General features: G+C 37.1%; 1 protein-coding gene across 1 annotated transcript in view; it reads left to right on the forward strand.

Moving 5' to 3' along the window:
* Nucleotides 1-506: 506 nt before the first annotated feature.
* The window catches only part of Cad86C (Cadherin 86C), a 164,381-nt gene continuing 140,843 nt past the window's right edge, over nt 507-24,044 (forward strand). The window contains exon 1 of the mRNA XM_069842133.1: nt 507-658. The gene's annotated coding sequence lies outside the window, so the exon portion shown is untranslated. The remainder of the gene's footprint in view (nt 659-24,044) is intronic.

Genomic DNA, 24,044 nt, shown 5'->3' on the forward strand with positions numbered 1-24,044 from the left:
AAAGGGAAATGATCTGGGGATTATATTGTTTTTCACTTAAAACGAGCCGCCACTTACTGCAGACGCGAGCAAACTTGTACACAGACACTACAGTACAGAGTCCGTTCTACCTGCGCTGAGGTTGTGTTCACATTTCGAGAGCACGAGTTGCCCACCCATGATCATATCTAAAACAATACAGGATATCGCTTTCAGTGACAAGTAACTATGCCTCAAGTCGAATTGGAATCCACGGCCATGGCCTTCACTGAACGTAGAGTTGCGTGCCTGGGTGGTTGCGTACAGCTGGCTCTAAGGTTAAGATCTGGCATGAATTTTTAAATGATATTGATTACGAACTCTTCACTGTCGGTGTACAGCATTTATCCTTCCAGTCTAACGAATTCTGTTGCTGGAATGAGAAGCTCCCCATTGCATCGCTGCGAACCCGAATACTATAGTTTCGTATTGTAGAGAGGGGGGGGGGGAGTTGGTCAGTTGTGGTGTAGCGTGCACTGTCCACGTCGAGGGAGGGCGCTCAGACGTCGACCGGCGACTTCTGCTACGTCAGTCAGTCCAAGTATGGAAGTTGCAGAGAGACGCTGGTGGTGTGGTCTGTGATGTGTGTTTGTCTCGTGTGCCGAGAACTCTATCCAGCGATCTTCGGGGCTCCGAACACGTAAGTTTTGTTTACTTGCATCTTATTAGTCCTTTGATTTGTTTACGAACTCCGTCGTTATTGAGAAGATATCAACCACTAAAAAAATGGAATTAAATTTATAGAACATAAGGTGAGATCAATTCACCTACACACAGAAAGAAACGGAACTCCATTACCATTTAATTTAGAAGCTAGTGAATTATTCTTATAATATAATTGTGCGAGCGACTACTGAATAATTACGGTACCAAAAGAAAGTAAACTATATTTTTAATTCACTGGTTTAACTCTTAGTAATGCATGGGGAAGAGAATATTACCGAACTCTAATAAGAATTTCTCCTTTCTGGTTTTCCCCCCAGATTCTGTTAAATAAAGCACACGTGCGGTAAGTGAAATATTACAAAGACAACTTTTATTTTGAAAAAAAAAAATAAATAAATAAAAAGCACAAACTATTACAAAGCCAACTTTTATTTTTAAAAAGCACACGTGTAATGAAACTATTGCAAGTTTTGCATGCAATAATTTTTGGAATGTACTATATAACCAATTCATAGGTACCTTCTTTTAGACTTCTCCGGTACTAAACTAACACATCCGGATCAGTGCGGTCTTGAACTCCCACGAGCGTTCGCTCATACGGGAGTAAATTATTTAATTTATATTTATGTTTTATGTATATAATAGTTTTTTTAAATGTATCTCTTTAATTTAATGTGTATAAAATAAAATAATATAAAAATAAAAAAAAATGAACTTCTGCGCCTTCTGGCACGTTGTCTAATACTTCTTCCATAATTACATTAATATAAAACTTTTCCAGCAACGGAATATGGCGTCAAAATAAAACAATAGTTATTTATGTGAAAGAAAAAGTAATTATTACATTTTCCCATAACGACAGACAATTCATGTTTTGATATTTATTGTTTTAATTGCAATACTCTTTTAATATTCCAATTAATATTGATAATGTCCATCTTCGCCTCGTTTTTTCAAACCGTTTCCTCGATTCTGTTATAATAAACTTACCACATTTGGGTTTTTCTATAGCACTTGACACTGAAAATTACAACTGGAATTTTTCTACGTTCTCCGGTGCGGGAATCTGTGTCAGGTTAGGTTAGATTAGCTTAATTTAGGTTTTTCGTATGTCTTGTATATACGAATCTGTGACATGTTAGGTTAGTTTAGGTTTTTGGTATGCATTGCATATAGGAATCTGTGGCGTGGGAGGTTAGGTTACGTTAGTTTAGACTTTTTGTATGCTTTGCATATATTAAGTAAAGTGAAATGTACGTTTCACGTTATATTTTGAAGTGTTCTACCTCTTTATTTCATATGTTAAATAATCACTTTTAGGTTATCTATACCGATCAATTCTTTCAAATTTTTTCCTATTTTCTAATATGTTTTCAACCGACGTCCTATACGAATTCTTCACATTCCAAACTACCTTCCCTCCGGAATTTTGGCTTTTTTTTCTTCACTTTTTTCGTCAAAAAACCTACAATGTAGCGTGCTATAGAAAACCCCACATTAGCATACTGTAGTACCACATTACCACCGGCTTGAATAGCGATATTTTTTTGAAATTGCTTTGCTGTAAATTTACTTTTATTTTCTGTTCTCAAGAATGAATTTTCTATAGTGAGCTTATTCTGAATATTGTTTGTAAATATCACTTAAATTTCAGCTTTAAGGAAAAAGTTATCCTTTAATGAAAATATAGTAAATTGAAACATTTTAGACTGTATTTTTTTATAACTTTGTCAGAAATTCATACGTCTATTGTTTTCATACATAATGCTTATTGCTATTGTAGTTTTCATAATACGATTCTGTAATTGATTTTCGATTTAGCTAGTAAGCCTACCTATTCTATCAAGTCAAACTCATAAGCAGGCTTCGACACTTCGGACCCAATAGAGCAGTTCAGTGGGAAATCCGCATAACGGCGTACTGAGTATAGTGGTAAAGCGTACAGTGGGTTAGGGTACTGTAGAATGAATGCCAACAAATATGCAAAGGAAAACGCTCTGGATTTGAAGGTTCTGACGAGTAATTTGGTTTTCATACAAACTGTGTCTGAAACTATTACACGGTTAGGAAAGTCAGAGCAAGAGATGCCGGAAGCTCTCAAATTAATTTAGAAAATGATGCAGAGAATTAATGAGACACCAAGTACACCGGTTACTGAACGTGTAAAACAGAAGTGGAAATCAATTTTATATAAAAATAACGGATATGGAACATTGTGTAACAAATTAGTGGACATAGAGTCACCCGAGAATAAAGGACTGTCTCTTAGAGACTGCAATGATGTTAGGTTTTTTCGTTTCACTCCTATCACGTCATGCGACGTAGAGTGCAGCTTTCTACAGTACAAACTTTGGCAGATAACCGAAAAAGATTTACGTTTGAGACACTGAGAATGTATCTTGTAGTAGGTACATTGCATTTCGATACTGTAACTGCATTTCCTAAAGACGACCAATAGGATAAATGAAAAAAATTAAAATTGCTACATGCTTATTTCCACCATTAACACTGTTTATAATTAAACACAAATGCTTATAAAAGACAGGAGAATAAATGCTTTTCACATTCTTTTGACATTGTCATTGTGTAATGTATGTTTACTTTCAGAATGTACATGTATGTGTGTTTCCCCATAAATAGCAACGTTGTTACCTTAACACATCTCTATTGACCTGCAGCGAGTCAACAACCTATAGTGCATGCACAGTAAACTTATCGTATCCGGTCCAAATTCTCGAAGCCTGCTCATAAGGTAGGATAGGATAGCCCTGGGCACAACGGGGAAGTGAAACGAAACTCAGAAACCCCCGCCCATATTCTTTCGCTTACACCGCCTTATAAACAAACGCACAGTGTGCATCAGTGATGGATTTCAGGCGACCAATGATAGGCGAAAGTTCGTAAAAGCTAAGTACAATCTGTCACTGAGCAAGATTTGCCTTCCTGTTATACTCGTCTCAGCCGGGGAAGGTGGAGTGGGGAGTTATGGGGAAATCTGCAGTGACTCATTAGTGCTCGGACCTGGGATAGAAAGAGTAATTAGGGTACCAGAAATTCAAAATACTGTCAGGTGCCACAGTATTTAAAATGAACGTTGGGGGCGAGTGAATATTAGCTTCTACACTCCCCTTATCGTCCTCACATACCTGGCATTAAAGTTGAATTGAATATGAACAAAATCCGCACAATCATTTAGGAGAGACCGTTCAATAGATGTAATAAACAAACTTTGATAGAGGAACAGAAGTTAAGGGTGCTTGAGAATAAGGTGCTTAGGAAAATATTTGGAGCTAAGTGGGGTGAAGTTACAGGAGAATGGAGAAAGTTACACAACGCAAAAATGCACGCATTGTATTCTACACCTAACATAATTAGAAACATTAAATCCAGATGGGTAAGGCATGTAGCTCGTATGAGTGAATCCAGAGATGGGTATAGTGTTAGTTGGGAGACCTGAGTGAAAGACTTTTGGAGAAGCCGAGGTGTAGATGGGAGGGTAATATTAAAATGGATTTAATTATGATACGTGTGAAACGTATACTGAAATGGCATACACACTACACCACACTCTTTGTAGCTGACTGAATACAAAGAGTACTTGATATAAACAATAAGCAGCTCACAGTCAGAGGCAAAGACAGTGTCGGTAGTTAAAGGGTAGTCTGCAGTGACTCGGTTGAGGTATTAGCGCCCAGGCCTACTCTAAATCACTTTCCTCTTTGCTCTACTTCTCCTTCTTCTTTCTTTGCCTTTTTCTCTTTCCCAAGTTTCTTTTATTGTTCTCTTGATTAATTTCCCCCTATATATTTTCCGTTTCATGTTTTATTCTTTCGTTTAATCCTTTTACTTCCTCACTAAGCTTTTGAAGTGTTCTGAGAATGCTAACTTGTCTTAAAAGAGTTCATTCATTACCTGGAAAACTCTGTTTCGTTTGGTGTCTGGTGCTCTAGAAATTCTCGAGACGTTTTAGGCACAAGAAAGGAAAGTAAATTAAGAAAGTTGTTAAAAGTTATAATTGTTACGGATTCTGTGTTCTTATTTCATGACGTCGCATTACATGACAAAATCCTTTATCTGGCATGTTAGATATATAAATACAATCTACATGCTTGTTGACAATAATAATTTCTTGAGAAATTGGTTATTTTTAGAGTTGGTTAAACCTACCTTGTAATTTATATTATTGTACAATGTATTCACAAGGAAAATAAATGTAGAACTACATCTACAGCTACAATTCCAGGGAATTTTATATTATCTCTTTAATTGAGGAGTTTTATAAAAATGAATCTAACCAAGATAAGTGTGTAACCACCGGCGTAGCTCAATCGGCAGAGGTGCTTGCCTGCCGATTCGGAGTCCCACTCGGGTGCGGATTCGATTCCCGCTTGGGCTGATTATCTAGTCGAAATAAATAATTGATTAAATGGCGATCTTACTTGTGTTAATTATGTAAGCATGTGCGGCTTACAGCTGTTTCGGTGCTACTTGACACCATCCTCAGAGTCTTCTGTGTCTCGGCGTCATCTCAACTTCGCTGCCTGTTGTGTGGGTGCGTTCGTGTGATGAAGAGTTGTGTCAAATAGTGTGTGTGTGTGTTCTGAAATTGATCTGTGTGTTGAGTATTTGATTAGGGTGTGTTTTAGTGTGTCTGTATATTTCATGTTGTTCTAGTGTGTTGAGTTTTTGGTTTTTGGGTTGTATGTGTAGGATTTGCATGTCTGTATTTATGTTATTGTATGTGTGGTTGACATTAGTTATGTGTTCGGCATATGTAGATGTATTGTGTCTTCTCGTTATTGCTTTAATGTGTTCTTTGTATCGAGTTTGGAATGATCTGCCTGTCTGTCCAATGTAGAAACTGTCGCAACTATTGCATAAATACATACATATTACATATTGCATATTATATAAAAACAGACATGCAAATCCTACACATACAACCCAAAAACCAAAAACTCAACACACTAGAACAATATGAAATATACAGACACACTAAAACACACCCTAATCAAATACTCAATACACAGATTAATTTCACAACACACACACACTATTTGACACAACTCTTCATCACACGAACGCACCCACACAACAGGCAGCGAAGTTGAGATGACTCCGAGACACAGAAGGCTCTGAGAATGGTGTCAAGTAGTACCGAAACAGCTGTAAGCCGCACATGCTTACATAATTAACACGAGTAAGATCGCCATTTAATCAATTATTTATATTAAAGTGTTAAAAGTAGTGTACGAAAGATTCAACATGTATTATCTAGTCGAGTTTTTTCGAGGTTTTCTCCAACCGTAAGATGAATGTCAGGTAATCTATTTCGAATCTTCAACCTAATCTTGCTATCATCAATACCATTGACGCTAAATAACCTCGTAATTGATACAGTGTCGTTGAATAAACTAAAAAAGAGTGTAATTTAATTTTGATGATTTCCTGTTTTCTTCATGTAATTCTTAATAGCATAATTATTTTTAATGTTATGTCAGGCACGGCACTACCGTGCGGTCTTTTAATTCGATTAGCGGTGAAAACTTTCTCTCTCCTTTATTGATTGAATGTACCGTGTATCTTTTGACTTGTCACTAGTAGGGATATTGCATCACGCTAACAAGCCCAAAAAATTTCTCAATCTGTAATTAGTGTTTGTTTTCAAGTTTCGTTAAATTTGAAATGAAACTGTTCCAAGGATTTTACCCTTGATATAGGTTATGAGTAATAGAATGAAAATGATATTATAATCATGGTCATTATAATTAATCATAATCATATTATATTAATGATATCTGGTTTTGATAATGATGAGACTTTTTGTGTAGTATGTTGGTATTTCAACGGGGAACTGCTTCTAAGTTCTCAAAACTAACACTAATCTCATATTGTAGGACTATTTTTTGTACTCAATAGCGCGTGCATGATTGAGCATTATTCAAGCCTTAACAGTTATGTGCTGAAATTGCAGATCATTTCGTCACATGAGACTATTCCCCCCCCTCCCACCTTGTACACGGTGTCTGACTTAAACCGGTTTTTTTTTTTTTTTGTTTGTGCAGCCCAAAATAGTATCGAGCTATATGGAAAGTATGTAATGGTTTCACAGGCGAAAACAGAAGTTCGTATAACGTCCATTTGGCCAACCGGAGTTGCTCTTGGGCGTGGGTTTGACTCCCGCTGGGGCTGATTACCTGGTTCGTTTTTTTTTTCGAGATTTTGTCCAATCGCAAGGCGAATATTAGGTATTCTATGGCGAATCCTCAGCCTCATGTCGCTATCACCAGTCCCATCGATGCTATATAACCTAGTAGTTGATACAGCGTTGTTAAATATAAACAACTAAAAAATAGCATCCATTGATCATCACGTGACTGTTACAAATTTTAGTCTTCGTGGTTTCTTCTAATCGTTTTTATCGTTAGATTGTGTTTTATCGAGTTATTTTCTCTTCTTATATTTCCGATAATATGATATGTTAGTATGTAAGTATCTCCAATCCCTGAAATTAATTTGTTTTTTTTTTCATTCGGAATAAACAATGAACATAATAAGAAAGTATCTTTAAAGGACTACAGCGTAGAGTTTTAATACAATATTTATTAATTTACTTCAAGATATTTTGAGTGAGAACGTTACAACCTGGGCAGACGAAGAAAAACGTTGAATTCGGGCTGAGATAGAATATAGGCTTATGGTCTATGGCCCGGTTCCTTCAACCTTTAAATTATAACAGTGTGTTATTCCATTTTAACTGTATACTTAACAGTTGAAGCATTTCTTCGACTACTGTTAGAACTAACAGGCTGTTAAATCCCATGTTAATTTAACTGCCCAATTTCATGCAGTTAAATTATTTAACTCTCTGTTAGCATTGAAGTATTCAATATGGCTGGTGCATTAGATGCTGAACTTTTATATCTTGATTATTTAGAAAATGATATCGGTGAATACATAAACAGAGGGGATGATTTCTGTGATTTGACAGAACAGAAGTTCATACAAAGGTCTAGGTTATTTTCTGTCAAGCCTCACTTTTCCTTTCAACGTAGATGCGTTTGTTTGTTTACTCTCAATAATTGGTTTATACTGCGAAATTATTTCCAGCAGAAGGCTTCTCACGAATGAAGAGAAATTAGTCGCACTATTTCTTTTTGTTACAGTGTTTTCCATTTCACAACAGCAATACCAATACGCCGATCCATGTTACTGTGATACAGACGACGGAAAGAATCATAAATCAAACCTGAGAGAATAGAAAGACTTCTATCCTCTCTGAATCAAACAACAGAAACAAGCGAGAATCGCAATTGTCAGAGTTCAGAAAACAGAATGAACCTATACTTGGTTATAAGTTATGGTTAAACTCTAGAATCTCTGGTCCTAACAGAGAGTTAACAAACAGAATGTTAAAATGTGAAATGTAAAGTTGAAGAAACGCAGTATTTTTAACAGCAATTTATACTTTTAACTTAATTAACGCTATGTTAGGTGCATTTTAACAAAGGTTGAAGAAACTTGGCCTAAGTTTCTAAGACATACATGGGCACAATTTTCGGTTACGTGAGGCACTCGATTTGAAATAGTTTGTTTACTAGGAGAGGATACTGCAGAGTAGGATGGGAAATATAAACTGCTGTGACCTGCGTCACCTTATCGTAATCGCTAAGGCGGTCAGTGGAGAATTATTGGGAAAGCGCTTGGTTAACGTGAGAGACTGGAAAACTTTTATTCAATTTGGCAAATTAATTCGGCAGCTTTAATCATAAACCTCTTTACTGTTTCTCCATAGCTGAATTGATTTAAATCACAGGCGAGAAATTGCATAACTAGCCAATAATATTCCATCACGTTGTCTACGTTTGTTTTCTTGAATATTCTGGCGTTTCTCAAGATTACTTAATAGATTTGCACTTTCTCGACCTAAAATAATTTCAGAAAATCATATTTCGTTTTCTAGGCACATTTGATATTTTTTTTATAAATGTCTTTTGGAAATAATAAGTACAAACAACATTTAATTCCTCGTACCTTTTAATGCAGCGTGTTTAAGGTATAATGTCGTATTTAGTATACTATGCAAACGTTAAGATCATAAATTTTCTTCGGAATAGTACGAAAAATAACATTTAATTTGTCTTACCTTCTAATTCAGCATGTTCTTTATGACATAAGGAGTAATGTCGTTGTATATTGAATGTATTAATGCCTAATAGGATTTTCGAGCATAACATACATCGTATGTTCTCCCCTTCTAAACAGCAAAAAAACTCTTCCTCCCATTTCTCATGAAATAATCGTTTTCTAACGCGTACACACTGCTTTGATAATGCCATTATGCCACCACTGATATTGCTTATGAAACTGATATAGAATCTGCCCACGCCTAGGAGCTACGTGAGGGAGGAACGGGGACTGTGAAGATGATGTCACTCAGAGCGATAAGCTCTGTGAAGGTCAGTGAGGCACAAATTCTCAAGTGAAGAACGATGCCCATCTCTGCTCTAAGATATACGAGATAATTAATGTCTATTATTATTTGGCAACGAAATTTTTCTGCCTGAATGCTGTTTCAAAGGCTTGTTGCACATGGGGGTGTGTTGTTAGGTGATGCTGCTAGGTGCGACATCACACCTGGTTCGGTCGCGTGCCTACTTCACACAGCTGCAGTTGCAGTCGAAAATGTGGGGGAGTGCATTTCCTGCAACTGCGTGGTGACTACAAAGTGTGACGCGCCGCTTCCGTGGTTACTAATTAATTGGAATGTTGAATTACCGTTACTACAAGCACTTCAACGGTATTAATTTACAACAAACAAAACTGGAGTTGATAATAAGCCTACTCGAAAGTCATTCATCCCGAAAGCAATCTTAAAGAGTACTTGCTAACTAGCTGTCAGCCACTGACAAGTAAACTCTGTGATAATTAAGTTAACAGCGTGGCCATCGTATCTCAAAAAGTAGAAATCAGATTTATAGGCACTAAAATTATGTATGTACAGAATGGCGGGCATTCCTGCGGCATTGTCGCAGTGATGTTAGACCTCAGCGAAGCATCAAATTTACCCCCTACATTTCCCTCCCCCCACTCTATGAAAATACTGCGCGTGTACGTGGCGGATTATACTGGATTGCTGTACTTCGGAGCTTCATTAGTGATACAATGTCTTTCGCAGAATTATATGAATCGAGAGGATATCACACTTACAAGAAAGGCGGTTCTTTCATTTCTCATGTTTAGGATCAGTTACAAATATTCAGGACGCGAACTTAAATATGTACATTCTTAAAATAGACCACCTGTTATACGAGTTCAAAGAACACAGATTCAGTGATTTTCAAAGGATGAAGAAAAATTTTAACATTTTTACCACTCATTTCATGTTTAAATTGAATATGTTATCCCAGAATTGCAGTTAGAGGTACTGGATTTGCAGAATGATGGCTTCTTGAAAGCAGAATGTGAAGGTCTCCTGGGGCTAAATTTTTTAAAAGATGTCTAGTACTACATATCCACTGCTTAGACAGTTTGCTTAAAAAATAATGAGTACCGTCATTTCCCATAACTATGGTCCTGGAACATAACTATTGTCCACGATACAACTATTCAAATTTTGTACTCCATAACGTAGTACCTCGTTCATCCATATTCTTGCTGTACTGTACTTTGAATTCAAGTCACTGCAGCTATCTACGAACGGTCTATGTTACTTCTACAATGTTCTTTGAATGGTTGTATCGTGGACCATAGTTGTGTTCCAGGACCATAGTTATGGAAATGGCGGTATGTATTCATCAACCTACCAGTTCGAACAGCTGTTTTCTAAAATGAAATTTATTAAGTCCAGCCACAGATCCCGCTTAAGCGATGCTCATCTCCTTGAGCAACTGAAAATAGCATGCACAGATATAAATCCCAGTTTCGAAGTAATTGCTTTGAAAATGATTAATTAAATATCACGTGAATGGGCTATTCTAATTACATATGGTAGGTAGGAGTGTAGTGGCGCAACTGTCTGTAAATCCGTCACTGCACTGTAGAGTGCAACCCCTCCCACAGTATGTAGTTGCCATTTAAATCCTGTCTTGTGGGTTGTGTTCATTTTGCCCACCACTGATGCACAGGATGGAAGTAAAATAATCCTGCAGATTGAAAGGGAAGATAGGATACACTTAAATGAATAGAAAACCTATATTACGTTTTGTGATTAAATGCGCGGTTAATTAGAAAATTAAGTTTGAAGTTTCAGCAGTCTGACAACATAGCCGGTAACACACTCCTTTTTCTTCTCGTAATATACAGAGTGTCCCAAAAGTATCCTTACATAGGAAATGTAAGTTCAAAATAAAAATGTCGCATAGTGTGCTCAATTTGGCCAGCCCGCTCCCCAGAGCTCACACACCTTGATTTTTACCTCTTGAGTCAACTTAAGTTGCAGACCTACCAGGAGGACATTTTGACATTTCTTGATTTCCCCCAACACCCTTCATTTGCAAGCCCTTATCGTCGATGCCTTTTATGCGACGGATCGAAGTAAATAATGACTGTCTACTATCATTTCCAAAAACATATGACTTACAGATAACATTTTTTTTCTAGGGAACTACAAAAATTACAGAAACATGTTATTATACTTTTTTGGTCAGAAATTTATGCTCTATCACCAATATACAGGATGTTTCCGAGGTGGTGTTACAAACTTTCAGGGATGATGGCTAAGGGCACATGTATCAATTTGAGATAAGGAACCCTGGTCCGGAAATGACCGAGTCGAAAGTTATAAGCAAAAATAGTTGTGTGGAAATGGAATTGTAATTTCGCACCACGTGCCCTCCTTCCCTTAACCTTTGGAACAGTCGTGGAAAGATGGTATGGGCCGGATGTCTCCTACGTGGATACCTGAATCGATACAATCTGTGAGTTTGTCTACTGTTCCAATTGGCTCATCCGTATTCGAAAATCAGGTCTACTTATTCCGCTCTCGTGTACTCCTCTATTTCACTAGGACTGATCGACTGGACACTGCAACTTGTACACATAAATTGCTGTCTACAGACGTGCATATCAGGACCGACCATGTCCGTTACACATTACGCTATCTGCATTTCTATACTGTAGTTTCCTGTCCCCATCCCTCAGATAGCGCACTGAATGGAATACTGTGAGTTGATAACGTAAACAATGTCAGATGAATACAGTACGTGTAAGATGTACAGATAAAAACATATAAATAAGGTGTACAGAGGAATAAAATTATTTCATTTCCACACAACTATTTTTGCTTGTAACCTTCGACTCGAACATTTCCGGACAAGGGATCCTTATCTCAAATTGATACATGTGCCCTTCGCCACCATCCCTGAAAGTTTGTAACACCACCTCGGAAACACCCTGTTTATGAATCAGGGATTGCAAAAACAGCGCATGTCACTATTTGTGGCGAAATGAGTTTATTTGAATTTCATGTACTGTTGATACAGGACTATCATTCCATGAAGAAACCACATATGTCAGTATAGCCGTCTCACATTTGGAGACCTCTGAAATACTGGAAGCGCGCAGAAACAACTGATGTCGAAGACATGTGCCGACACATTGGTTCCGATTCCAGACGGCAGACATCTACGACACAAGGATACAAAAATTGATCCCACTGAATGACAAATGTCTCAATTCTGGTGGTGAAAACGTTGAAAAATAATTCAACAATTGCGATATCTGTCCCAATAAAACTTTCCATGAAATTTTGTTCTCTTTCTTAAATGGCCCCAGGGAAACTTATTTTGCGCTCGAGTGGCCAAAATTTGTGTAAGCACTTCTTTTGACATTATTAAAATAATGGAAGAAAAAAGATTAATATTTTATCTGCCCCCATGAGAATGTTTGCTCGTAAGTACAAAGGAGAATACCATATTTACCTTCTTCATTGGCATATCCAGACAAAATCGTCCCAATTCAAAGAGAGATGCTTGACAATATACGCAAACTAATGCGTTACATACCACATGAATGTCAAGAATTTTACAATAGTATACTGCAGTGGTCTATTGTGGAAAAATAAATTCATTTATATGCTGAACTTATGTATTAAGTACACAGTAGGCATATGTATATATTATATCCCTAATTTGACAAATAAACTTAAGTTGAACTGAAATTATTAGGCCTATACTACAATTTTGAACGGCTCATGTACTGGCTTCATGTATTTTTTTTATTTTGGTTAGCTCCCATAGAAGTTTACCTATCACTGAACTAGAATGTTAGATACTGTGTGACCAATTTCTTGTAGAGACTTGATTATGCAGGAAAATTTACAGGAACAGTACAGAGAGGACTGACCAGTGGCCAGCGTGTTGCGCCACGCAGATATTGAGCTGTTGCTGCTATTGTGGAAGTCGATAACATTGATTTGTTCTACTCCGTCATCCTCTGTAACCCTACACTCGGTACAACAGAACGTGGTTGACATAAGGTTAGGTACTATAGAAAGACGTACGGTTGTAGTGAACAGTGGCGGCGACAACGTTTTGAAAATTGGGGGAGCATTTGGGTGAGAATAACTTTAAGGTTGACAACTCTCCTACACTATTGAAATAGTTCCCGAAGGCCGAAATTTAAATGCTATGCTACAGATTATGGCATTCAATATTGAAAAATAATCCAGAGCTAAGCAATTTATACATTCTTAACTCTAAAAATAAAGTGAAATTGTTTGTATGAGTATGTTTCATTTTATTATTATTTTAAATGTTGCTAACATGTTACTAATATTTATTTTATTTATTTGATACATCTAACTTAAATGGAATTTGCCCTCAGACACAAAATACTGAAACAGTAATTTCGTACCAGGTTCAGATTTAAAAAGGAAGATAAAAGATAAAACCTTGACAAAAATATAAATAGCCTACATCAATTTCTTGATAATAGCAGTATGTTTCCATACAAACGATTTCTTAGCATCGCCACAGATACACTTGACTACACTTGTCACTATCTCTGTGTTTATACCCAGCTAATGTTTGCTTAAAACCTAATTTATTCCGTAAATTTGGCTCAGACGGTAACGTGTGAGACTCGCATTCGGGAGGTCCCGTGTTCAAACCCCGTTGCCAACCAATCTGACTGGGGTTTTTCATGGTCTACCTTAGTCACAAAGGCAAATGCCAGATTGGAAATTTATATGCCACCTCTTCAGTCACCAATATCACAAACATTAATCAGAGTAAAAAATCAGATACATGAACACAAGCCATCTACAACACACAATAGAAACATGAACTCAACAATAATATAAACGGCCACTGATATACCCATAGATCCTAAATACGCGACATGACCACAGATGTTAAATATTGTACAGTAAAAAAAAAGTACCCAATAGTTGAGGAGGTGATAGTATGCATCAGAACAAGAAAAAAAGTCTAATAAACATGGGTCCTACAACACATACTTTCTGAGATCTGAACACTTGTTCATAGGAGGTGCTCAATGTGACGTCCATTTATGGCAATGCATTTTTCTGTCCTGCAATACAGCAGACAACCAGCTAATCATAGGGCCTACCGTAGTTGATGGAATAATGATCCGTCGCAAGGAATACTGAAAAGAAAAGTTTGGTTGCGGATATGAGCGGGGTTCAGCAGAGATAGTGTCATGAATTTTCGTAATCAGCATGTGTGGGCTGATGAAAATCCCCATGCAGTTGAAGAAACAAGGCATCAGCACCGATTCTCAATCAACGTATGGGCAGGCGATAGATACGTGCTACCACAGAGAGTAACTGGGGCTCGTTATCAGGACTTTCTTATTAACGTATTGTCTACCTTGCTGGAGTACGTGCCATGTCAGCGAAGATTACAGATGTGGTTCATGCACGATAGCACGCCAGTATATTTTCTCCTCAATGTGCGTGAACACCTGACGCTGACATTTCAGGACCGCTGGATTGATCGGGGAGGCCCCACACCTTTGCGTATACCTTCCCCAAAACTAAATCTCCTAGACTTTTGGTTATCAAGAACAATCAGGTCAAATTCAAAGAGTGCGTGATTCCTTATGCCGAAGGGCAGAGTAATTCATTGCCATGAATGGACGTCACATTGAGCTCCTCCTACAAACAAGTGTTCAGATCTCAGAAAGTACGCGTTGTAGGACCCATGTTTATTAGACATTATTTCCTTATTTTGATGCATACTACCACCTCCTAAAATATTGGATACTTTTGTTTTAACACCCTGTATACGTAAACTTAACAAATATATATATATATATATATATATATATATATATATATATATATAAATAAGTGAAGGAAACAGATTAGCTCACTTCCTGTTATTATTCCCTGCAATTCGTGTAAACACAATCTGCACCATAAGAATGATTTTCAACATGAGCATTCTCCTGTCCCGAGGAATGCATGAGTGCTTGGTTCGAGTCCCGGTCACTATATGAGCACTTCTAAATCTTTCTTGCAGTAACTTCACTTCTCGTGAATGGTAATTACTAATGACGTAACAAAAGCTTTTGTTTCAAATTACTCTACTTCTACAGATGTAAATCCATGGGTAAAGTATTTGATTGTAGTGTGTTGAATGCTGCTGTCTCCGCCGCGAGTCTCTTCTACATCGTTAGACAACAATTTACAATTTATTGACGTGAAGTACTTGAGACGTCAAATGACGTAGTTATCACATCATTAGCTATATTTATTTGTTTATTTATTTAAGTAGGTTATTTTACGACGCTTTATAAACATCTTAGGTTATTTAGCGTCTGAATGAGATGAAGGTGATAATACCAGTGAAATCAGTCAGGGGTCCAGCACCGAAAGTTACCCAGTATTTGCTCATATTGGATTGAGGAAAAACCCAGGAAAAACCTCAACCAGGTAACTTGACCCGACCGGGAATCGAAGCCGGGCCACCTGGTTTCGTTTTCACGGCCAGACGCGCTAACCGTTACTCCACTCGTTAATCGTTAGCTATATAATTGTAATGTTCTAGTTCCAGCTTTTGTCACACAATTCATGAATAGTTGAGGTCCAGACCGATGTTTGATGTTGTTCGATTCTTGACAGGTTCTGTAATATTTTGATCGAAGTATCGGCAATGAGGAAGATTTTCTTTGAATACTTCTGTATTTCTCTAGCATTTTCATTCCACAATTTTATTACTCATCTATCATTATGCCGTCATATTATGATCTCTGAATGATAGTCTATATTCAGTAAAAAATGATAAATTACAACACTTAGTAAACTGGAACATAATCATAGTTATCTCTTCGACGTCGTTTGAATTGTACTTTGCCGTTTATTGTCGATATTTATCGTCTCGTTTGGTTCATTAAATAATTCGTTGTCAATGTTCCCTTTGTTACCATTGTTGCAGTTATTTTGTAATTTAATCCATATAAGATTTATTTAAATTTTATCCATTTGATGTTCGATCTCATGATCTTATTTCAAATTGAAAGATTGTGATCCCAAAACACGTTCAGTCCATTTTTATGAAAGGACTGTGCTAGTTTTTTTTTTACCCATCGGTCTACGGACTGAGCGAGTTTTCAAGTGGCATGCATAATAACACAACTTTTTAGAAAAGGTTTGACGTTGTTTTTGAAGAAAAGAAGCTTAAAATATAATGATACAGATCTAAAAAAAATCATATATACAATATGCATAAGTCATAAAATGGCAAAATGGACTGATCGAGTTTTGGGATCACACTCTTGAATCAGTCAAGTTGAAGTCCAAACATTTAAGTAGCAGTGCATTGTAAAAAAAAAGCTGGCGCCAGCGTTTTTGGTTATGTCCTAGATGTACAGTGTCCACTTTGCGAGCATGTTGCTAGTGCAGCTGAGAATAGTACCACTTCCTATACACGTCACATCAGTCATTTGCCAAACGCAGTTGTCAGACTGACTGCGGCAAATGTAAAACACTCGCACTTAACGTTCCCATTACTTATTCACTCGCCAAAAACGGTGACGAATTCGAACTAAAGCAGACTGCAGATTACATAGTAATATGCACTGTTGGGTGAAGAATCTACGTAAAGATTAATTTTTGATCCTACAGAATATATCTGTTATGGTAACAATGATTATTAGAGGAATCCCGGCCACCAAGTCACTCAGTTGAGTGCGCACCTTCTATAATGGCAGTTGACTTAATATATTATGTCAACATATATGTCAAACTTGAAGTCAGGCCACAAAGGGAAAAACACTAGAGGAGAGGGATTCGATCAGGTGCTGTGGATTGAACTTCTGCGTAGCTCAGTGGTTAGAGCGCTTGGTATGTAGAACCAAGGACCCGGGTTCGATCCCCGGTGCCGCAGCGAATTTTTCTCCTCTAATAATTATTTTTCGCCTCCGTTTACGAAGGCGCTCTGGAGACAAGAAGGTAGAACTCCATGTTTTCTTGACCTCGATACTAAAATGAGGTGTTGTGGTTGAAACCACGCTTCGATCGCCTTTCGTCTTGCGAAGGGTCCGGTACTCAGTTTATTTGTTAGGAGCAGGGGCGGCCGGTCCCTATGCGCTCATGGCATACAGCTCATAAAAAATTAAGGAGAAAAGTATGTTTTGTTTTAAAAACCTCAAAAATATTTGTTTAATTTAAATAGTTAAAGTATGTTTCCATTCTGTATTGTTAAAGCATTTGAATCGTCCGCCTTGACAAGTTTCAACCTTCACCCTCCACAGTGGTGCGAGATGTGCTCATTGAGCTCTATAATGTTGAGATTGGATGTGCTAAGCACAGGAAAGATGTCGACATGGAGAAATGCGCGTGCTTGAGTTACCCTTTTCACTCCCCCGCAAGCACCGAAAACCTCTTCAAACTGCTGTCCCTTCTGTGCTCACAAAACAGTAGTCAGAACACAATAGCCAACTTATGTAATTTAGTACCTAATATTTTATTTATTAAAAATGTATTTAAATACGAAACATTTATTTTTTCTATTAGAAATGTAGTTTTTAGCCATCGTTTTCAATTCTTATAGTTCATAAAATTAGACATATATCAGGTCGATGGCATTTAAGTGTGCTTAAATGCGACAGACTCATGTCAGTAGATTTATTGGCATGTAAAATAACTCCTGCGGGACAAAATTCCGGTACACTGCGACGCTGATATAACCTAGGCAGTTGCGAGCGTCGTTAAATAAAACATAACATTTTTCAGTACTAAGGTGATAGACAAGTTCGCCAACAGAAAGGAGAATGGACTTTAACTTTAGTTATTAGGATGAGTGCTATTATTATTATTATTATTATTATTATTATTATTATTATTATTATTATTATTATTATTATTATTATTATTGTTGTTGTAGTAGCACATACGTTTAAAAAGTCACAAGTCACCACTGGTTAGGAGGCTGAATGAACCTCGGAGCCGTTCTGTAAGTCTGCAACGATAAGAATCCTGTCGCCACCCGGGATTGAACACAGAACCTTCCAGTCCATAGCCAGTTGTTTTATCTACTAAATTTCCCAGTCGCCCCTCCGTTTGTGTCATGCATGATATTTAGTGCTATGTCGATCGCTCACGAAATAATACAACTCCTGGAATTCGGTAGCAGTAAAATCGAACGGCGTCGATTTCATGTAAAAAGGGAATTCCTAACATTGAATATTTATTATAAATTGTTACTTCCCCCTGTTGGCCATTACATCACTCTTATGATAAATTTCATGTATAAATGATCGAGGATTTGAAGGTACAACTATCTCTGTCCGTTGGCCGTATGTGTTTCAAGCGCTAGCGAGTTGGTCTTCCATCCAGGCGGTCCGGGTTCGATCCCTTGCCAGGTTGTGACGAAACTTGTGGCGGACAAAGTAGACGTTGCAGAGGCATTTTCTCGGAATACACCCGTTTCCTTTTATCATTTCACCGACACTCATCTTCATCTTATTTCATGTATCACCTGCATTAGTTACAAATAGGCTGGTGTGAAATCTTGGATGTACGTACATAGTACGCATTTTGAATGCTGATATAGGAAGTATTCGGGGCCACGGGCCCTAGGGATTATCAGGCTATTCGTCACAGGTTGGGACCTGGCTCTGACATGGTTGAGACATTTATGAAGGACGTGAATGGCTTAAATCAGTGATGTCAAAGCAAGGGCAATTTTCTGACCTTGACGTTCTGCGCGGGCATCAAGCGCTAGGTATGGAAGGAGGAAGGATTATGTACAGTATATGAATAAGCAGCCTGTTGGATTAAGAAAACAGTGGTGTGCAAACTTCAAACAGAAAGTGAAATTTTATGTCGTTATTTTTATATTGTTTCTTTCTGTTTGATATTATGTTATATTGTCTGTAAAACAAAAGTACTAACACTGATTTCCTAATATTGCAGTTGTATTTTAAACGTTAATAACATAATAAAAAGAGTTAACAAGGAATATTCACATAAATTTCATAATAGTACAACTATACTGTACTAAGTGAATGAGACACATCATTTATAAAGAGAGTGATATCCCAAAGAAAGAGATTGAGTATGACATAAAAACTTGGAATTGATATTGGTGGTATCTTTAGCCTTATAAAAGTAATCAATAAACTAATCAAAACAATATTATACTACAAAGCAAAGTTACCTAGGTAGGCCCTATATGTTTTAACTGTAACTAATGTTACATAACAAAACTCTTATCGCATTATTCTTTTAAATTGATATTGGTGCGCAACTTTCTATCATCAGAATATTAAATTATTTTCTCGAATTCTGCTGAAGCTATAGAGCTGACATTTCACCAACACATGGACACATATCTTTTGTTTGTGATGTAACAGTAGTTGCTTTGTTAATTCATTTCCTTACAACATTTTCCATGCGAATATTTTAAAAAATATATTAGATTTACGAAATACTAAATAAACATATCTGAAAATGTCACTTCTCTGTAAAAAAAAAAAAAACTGAGAAGAAAGCAAACTTGTTAAAAATGTGCATTAAAATTAAAACATACATTCTTATAATGCACTTATAATTCTCAGACAAATCTAAAAATGAACACGGATACAGTTTTAATAAGTTCTCTTCCTTTTGTCCATTGAATCAGTGCTGGCCATCACTGTATACAGGGTGTATCTAAATTGGTGTCAAATATTTCGGGGATGTGTTCGTAACACAAAAACATTACAAAAGGTTCATATGAACATTGGTCTCAAAATAATTTATTTCAGAGTTACAAGACAAAATTTAATGCTACAAAAATTGCTCGAAGTGGCTTCCTCCTGATTCGATGCGTCCCCTAAACCTGCGTTACATGCTCTGGCGTACTCTGTTGAAAATTCATGGAGTGTTTCGTATTTCGTGAAATATATTTGGATACGCTCTCAGAATATCAACATTAAGTACAGGAGTCGCATAAACCAGGGACTTTAAATGTCCCCAGACGAAGAAATCCATTGGATTCAAATCAGGCGATCGAGTAGGCCATGCAATGAATCCCCTTCGACCAATACATCTTTGGGGAAATCGATCATTAAAAAATTACGAACTATCAGACTGAAATGAGCTGGAGCAGCATCTGTTAAAACACATTCGTTGGATGACGTCCAGAAGCACATCATCAATTAAATGATGCAAATCATTTCGTTCTGTTCACTCACAGAATACATTTTCTTCTGATTTCTTTGCTTTACAAAATACAAACAAACAAAAAACCATCAAACAATCAGCGGTCAATGAAGGGACATATCCTTTAATAACTCCCTAACGAATGGTTTTCAGACCCATGTTCTTATTAACTTTTTTAATTGTTTTGATGTTAAGAACACGTCCCCGAAATATTTGACACCAATTTAGATACACCCTGCATAGCTCGACCAAACGGCATATACTACCTCTTTCGTCTGTCTCTTTCCTTTCTGCTGTAAAACGCTCAGGCTCTCCTGATCTCCAAAGCGCGCGCTTGCGTCTATAGGCATCAGTTGAAATGACCGGCTTAAATAATAGTTAAATTTTGTCACTGAGTGTACTGCTTGAAGCTCTTTACCGTCGTGTGGGCCGCACAAAACGTCTTATTTCTTTGGAAGCGTCTCTGCAAACAATGCCGTGCTGTTATTTGAACGGCTAATGCCATTCATCCGCCGTTGAATTTCGCTCCTAGCTGACGGCGTGGGTTATAAATGAGAGAACGGGCGAAGAAGAGGAGAAAGATGCCAACAATTGTGTGAAAACTTGATTACCATCAATCATAGTCTTTTGAAGTCTTTTTTACCGAAGCCGCCTCTTTCGGCCAAGTAGACGAGCTCCTTGCATGACGAATTGTTAGTCACACTGCAAGTGTATAGAGCGCGACAAAATCTATTTTAGAGTTCGAAGGTCCTCTCCTTAACAATAACAATTTTAAGTTCTACGTCGAAGCAGAGAGAAACAGCATTTGATCATCAAGCTATATAGGTCAAGTTCACTAAATGAGTTTTGCCAGAGACTAAGCACAGTTGTGGAAAGAATAGCATGAACCCTGAAAATGCCTAAGAAAATTCCTCGACTTTAGTTTGATCGCCAAGCATTATTCTAGGTCGATAGCCGTCTTGATAGCTCAGTTGGCAGAGTGCTGGCTTACGATGACTGTGGACCCGGTTTCAAATCTTGAATTTATGTATGTATGTACAGGGACATCATTTTATTTTTACTTCAAACTTTTATTGTACCTGAGTTTTTGAATGTACTTCACTCCCACGCCTTCTACTAACGAAGTTCCAACTGTTCTCCACAGAGAACCAAGGCCGCAGTACTGAGTTAGTGATTATAGTACGTTTCATAAATATGTTCGCGTTGTCCAGTGACGAAATCTTCCAATATTGAATCATATTTTCGCACAGGTACTGTCGTCCGTTTGCCTACGTCGCATCCCGATTTCCCCCACCTGCTTCTGCTCGCTCCACTGTAAAGACTAGTGGCTGAGCTTTCTTAGCTCTTTTCTGAAAACATTAATTTCTGTTAGGAGTTAATTGGACGTCTACGTAATATTATGCAACTGTTTAAAATAACTTAAATAAAAGGGCCTCGTTAAGTAATTAACTGTCACGTGATCCCCCCCCCCACTTTCTACGATCCTGCGACATAACTACTTGGACGGACAGTAGATAGCATGTCTGAGCAATTTTATCTGTGCGGGTCGGGCAGAAGTGAAGACTGAATTTACAGTAGGCCTACGTAAGGTACTCTTTTATAGAGTAGGTACAGAATTATTTCAACATGAGTTACTAAGTATGAAGGACGAAACTGTTAATTGGAATTAGATGCATTAGTCTATAGTGCGATAATAGGCACAAAAGAACTGAAGCCTGTATCGAAATGAACGGCCACCATTTTCAAAAATGTGTTTAAATATCCATATTATGATTTTTTTTCATTTTAACTTCATTCTCTATATCGTACGCTAATGTGCTGTAGACAGTATAATATACACTGCATAATGAATACGTTCGCATGGATAACTCAGTTCGTGAATAAAAACACTTGTTGTTAATACTGTACTGTATTTTGATTAAAAAAAAAAACCTAATGAAAATTATCACACTCGAAATCGCGATATTTCCTACTTTACGTAAATGGATGAACTACTTTTCTTCCCTCCTGTACCTAGTAAAGTCATTTTTTTGTATTGTACGCCAGTATCATCGAACTCCAGTGTGGAAGAAGGTAGCACACGATGTTTCAGGGTCTCAAACATTAATCCATAGGTATAGCCAGGTTAATATTAAAAATGTTAGTAAAAATAAAATTATGTCCCTGTATATAATACCGGTTATCATTCAATTACAAATTCATTGATAGACTATTAATGATTTTTTATTTATCTTATAACACTTGCTGAACAAATCAATTTTTCTTAGCGCTTTTAAAATCGTGTTTTAACAGAGAAAAATTTAAGGTTCTCGGTATTGAGGATTCTAGTCTTGCACACTTTTATCGCTTTCAAGAATATGTTATATTTTGTGTCAACATTTACTTGAGCATTGCCGACATTTTTTTGTAAGTCGCGTGGTTCCGAACTCGTTTTGTTTATCAGGGAAGTGAGTCGACGTTTTATTCCATGTTACAAACAGTGTCGTTACCTTAGCAACCCCGTCGGATATTGTATTAGGGGAAGCAACTTCGCAGGTGAGTGAGGTATTGGCATGTCTGGCCTCTTTCTCCAGCTGTTGCCACAGAGAGTTTCAAAACTAAGGCATTCTGCTTTGTATCCAGTTATTTTGAAGATTGGACCATCCATATGGAAGAATATTTCAGTACGGCAGGCTACGTCACGTTTATTCGAATCTCCATTGCGTTCATTTGATAGTATGGAAATATTCCGAGCAAAATTCAATTACGTTCCAAGTAATAAATGAATTCACGAGCCGTTTCGAAAATTGGCTCTGTCCTTGTTGTATCCTACCCATTGTGGTCGTTTCAAAAGCTAAATCCGCTTCAGTAACCATCCATATGGAAGAATATTTGAGTACGGTAGTCTACGTCACGTTTATTCGAATCTCCATTGCGTTCATTTGATAGTATGGAAATATTCCGAGTAAAATTCAATTACGTTCCAAGTAATAAATGAACTCACGAGCCGTTTCGAAAATTGGCTCTGTCCTTGCTGTATCCTACCCATTGTGGTCGTTTCAAAAGCTAAATCCGCTTCAGTAACCAAAGATTGCAAGAAATTAAAGAGTTATGTAGACAAAAGAACGAATATCATGTCGAGGACATCATGTGACAAGGGCATATTAACAAAACAGAAGTTTTACAGTAGCGCCATAGAAAGATGGAATGATTTTTACTTTCCTTGTATACAGTACAACATACTTTCTTTGATTCTTTCTCATGTCCATTGTAATTCTCAAACGATTGTTTTCAAATATAAAAGGGTTTCATTGTAAATATCACAAAATTTGTTTAAAATTCTCTTCTGGCACGATACCTTCGATATGAGGCTTATAAGACAGAAATATATTGAGAAAAGAAAATAGAAGGAAATTAAACAGAGTAATATTCTTAAACTAGGGTATATAGCAGTTAAACTGACTTTTGGTTTATATGACGTCATTCATTTTCGACCAATGAAGTGTAATGAAATTTTGAATTCCAACCAATCACAGTCATACAACGCGATAATATTTGCAACTCGGTTTATCACAATCAATTTATCGCATGGTCGTTCTTTTGTTTAGTCAGTGTCGCCAACTGTTTGTCCGTAAATCGGTGAGCATGAATCCATTAATGTAACGATGGAGTACTAAATAAAGTACGAAATCCTACTTCCACAGCTATATCTTCATCTTCTATAGGGGAACAATTTAGAAAAATCCGTTGATCTGCGCATGCGTCAATC

Source organism: Periplaneta americana, chromosome 12 (genome assembly GCF_040183065.1).
Source record: "Periplaneta americana isolate PAMFEO1 chromosome 12, P.americana_PAMFEO1_priV1, whole genome shotgun sequence".
NCBI classification, from domain to species: domain Eukaryota; kingdom Metazoa; phylum Arthropoda; class Insecta; order Blattodea; family Blattidae; genus Periplaneta; species Periplaneta americana.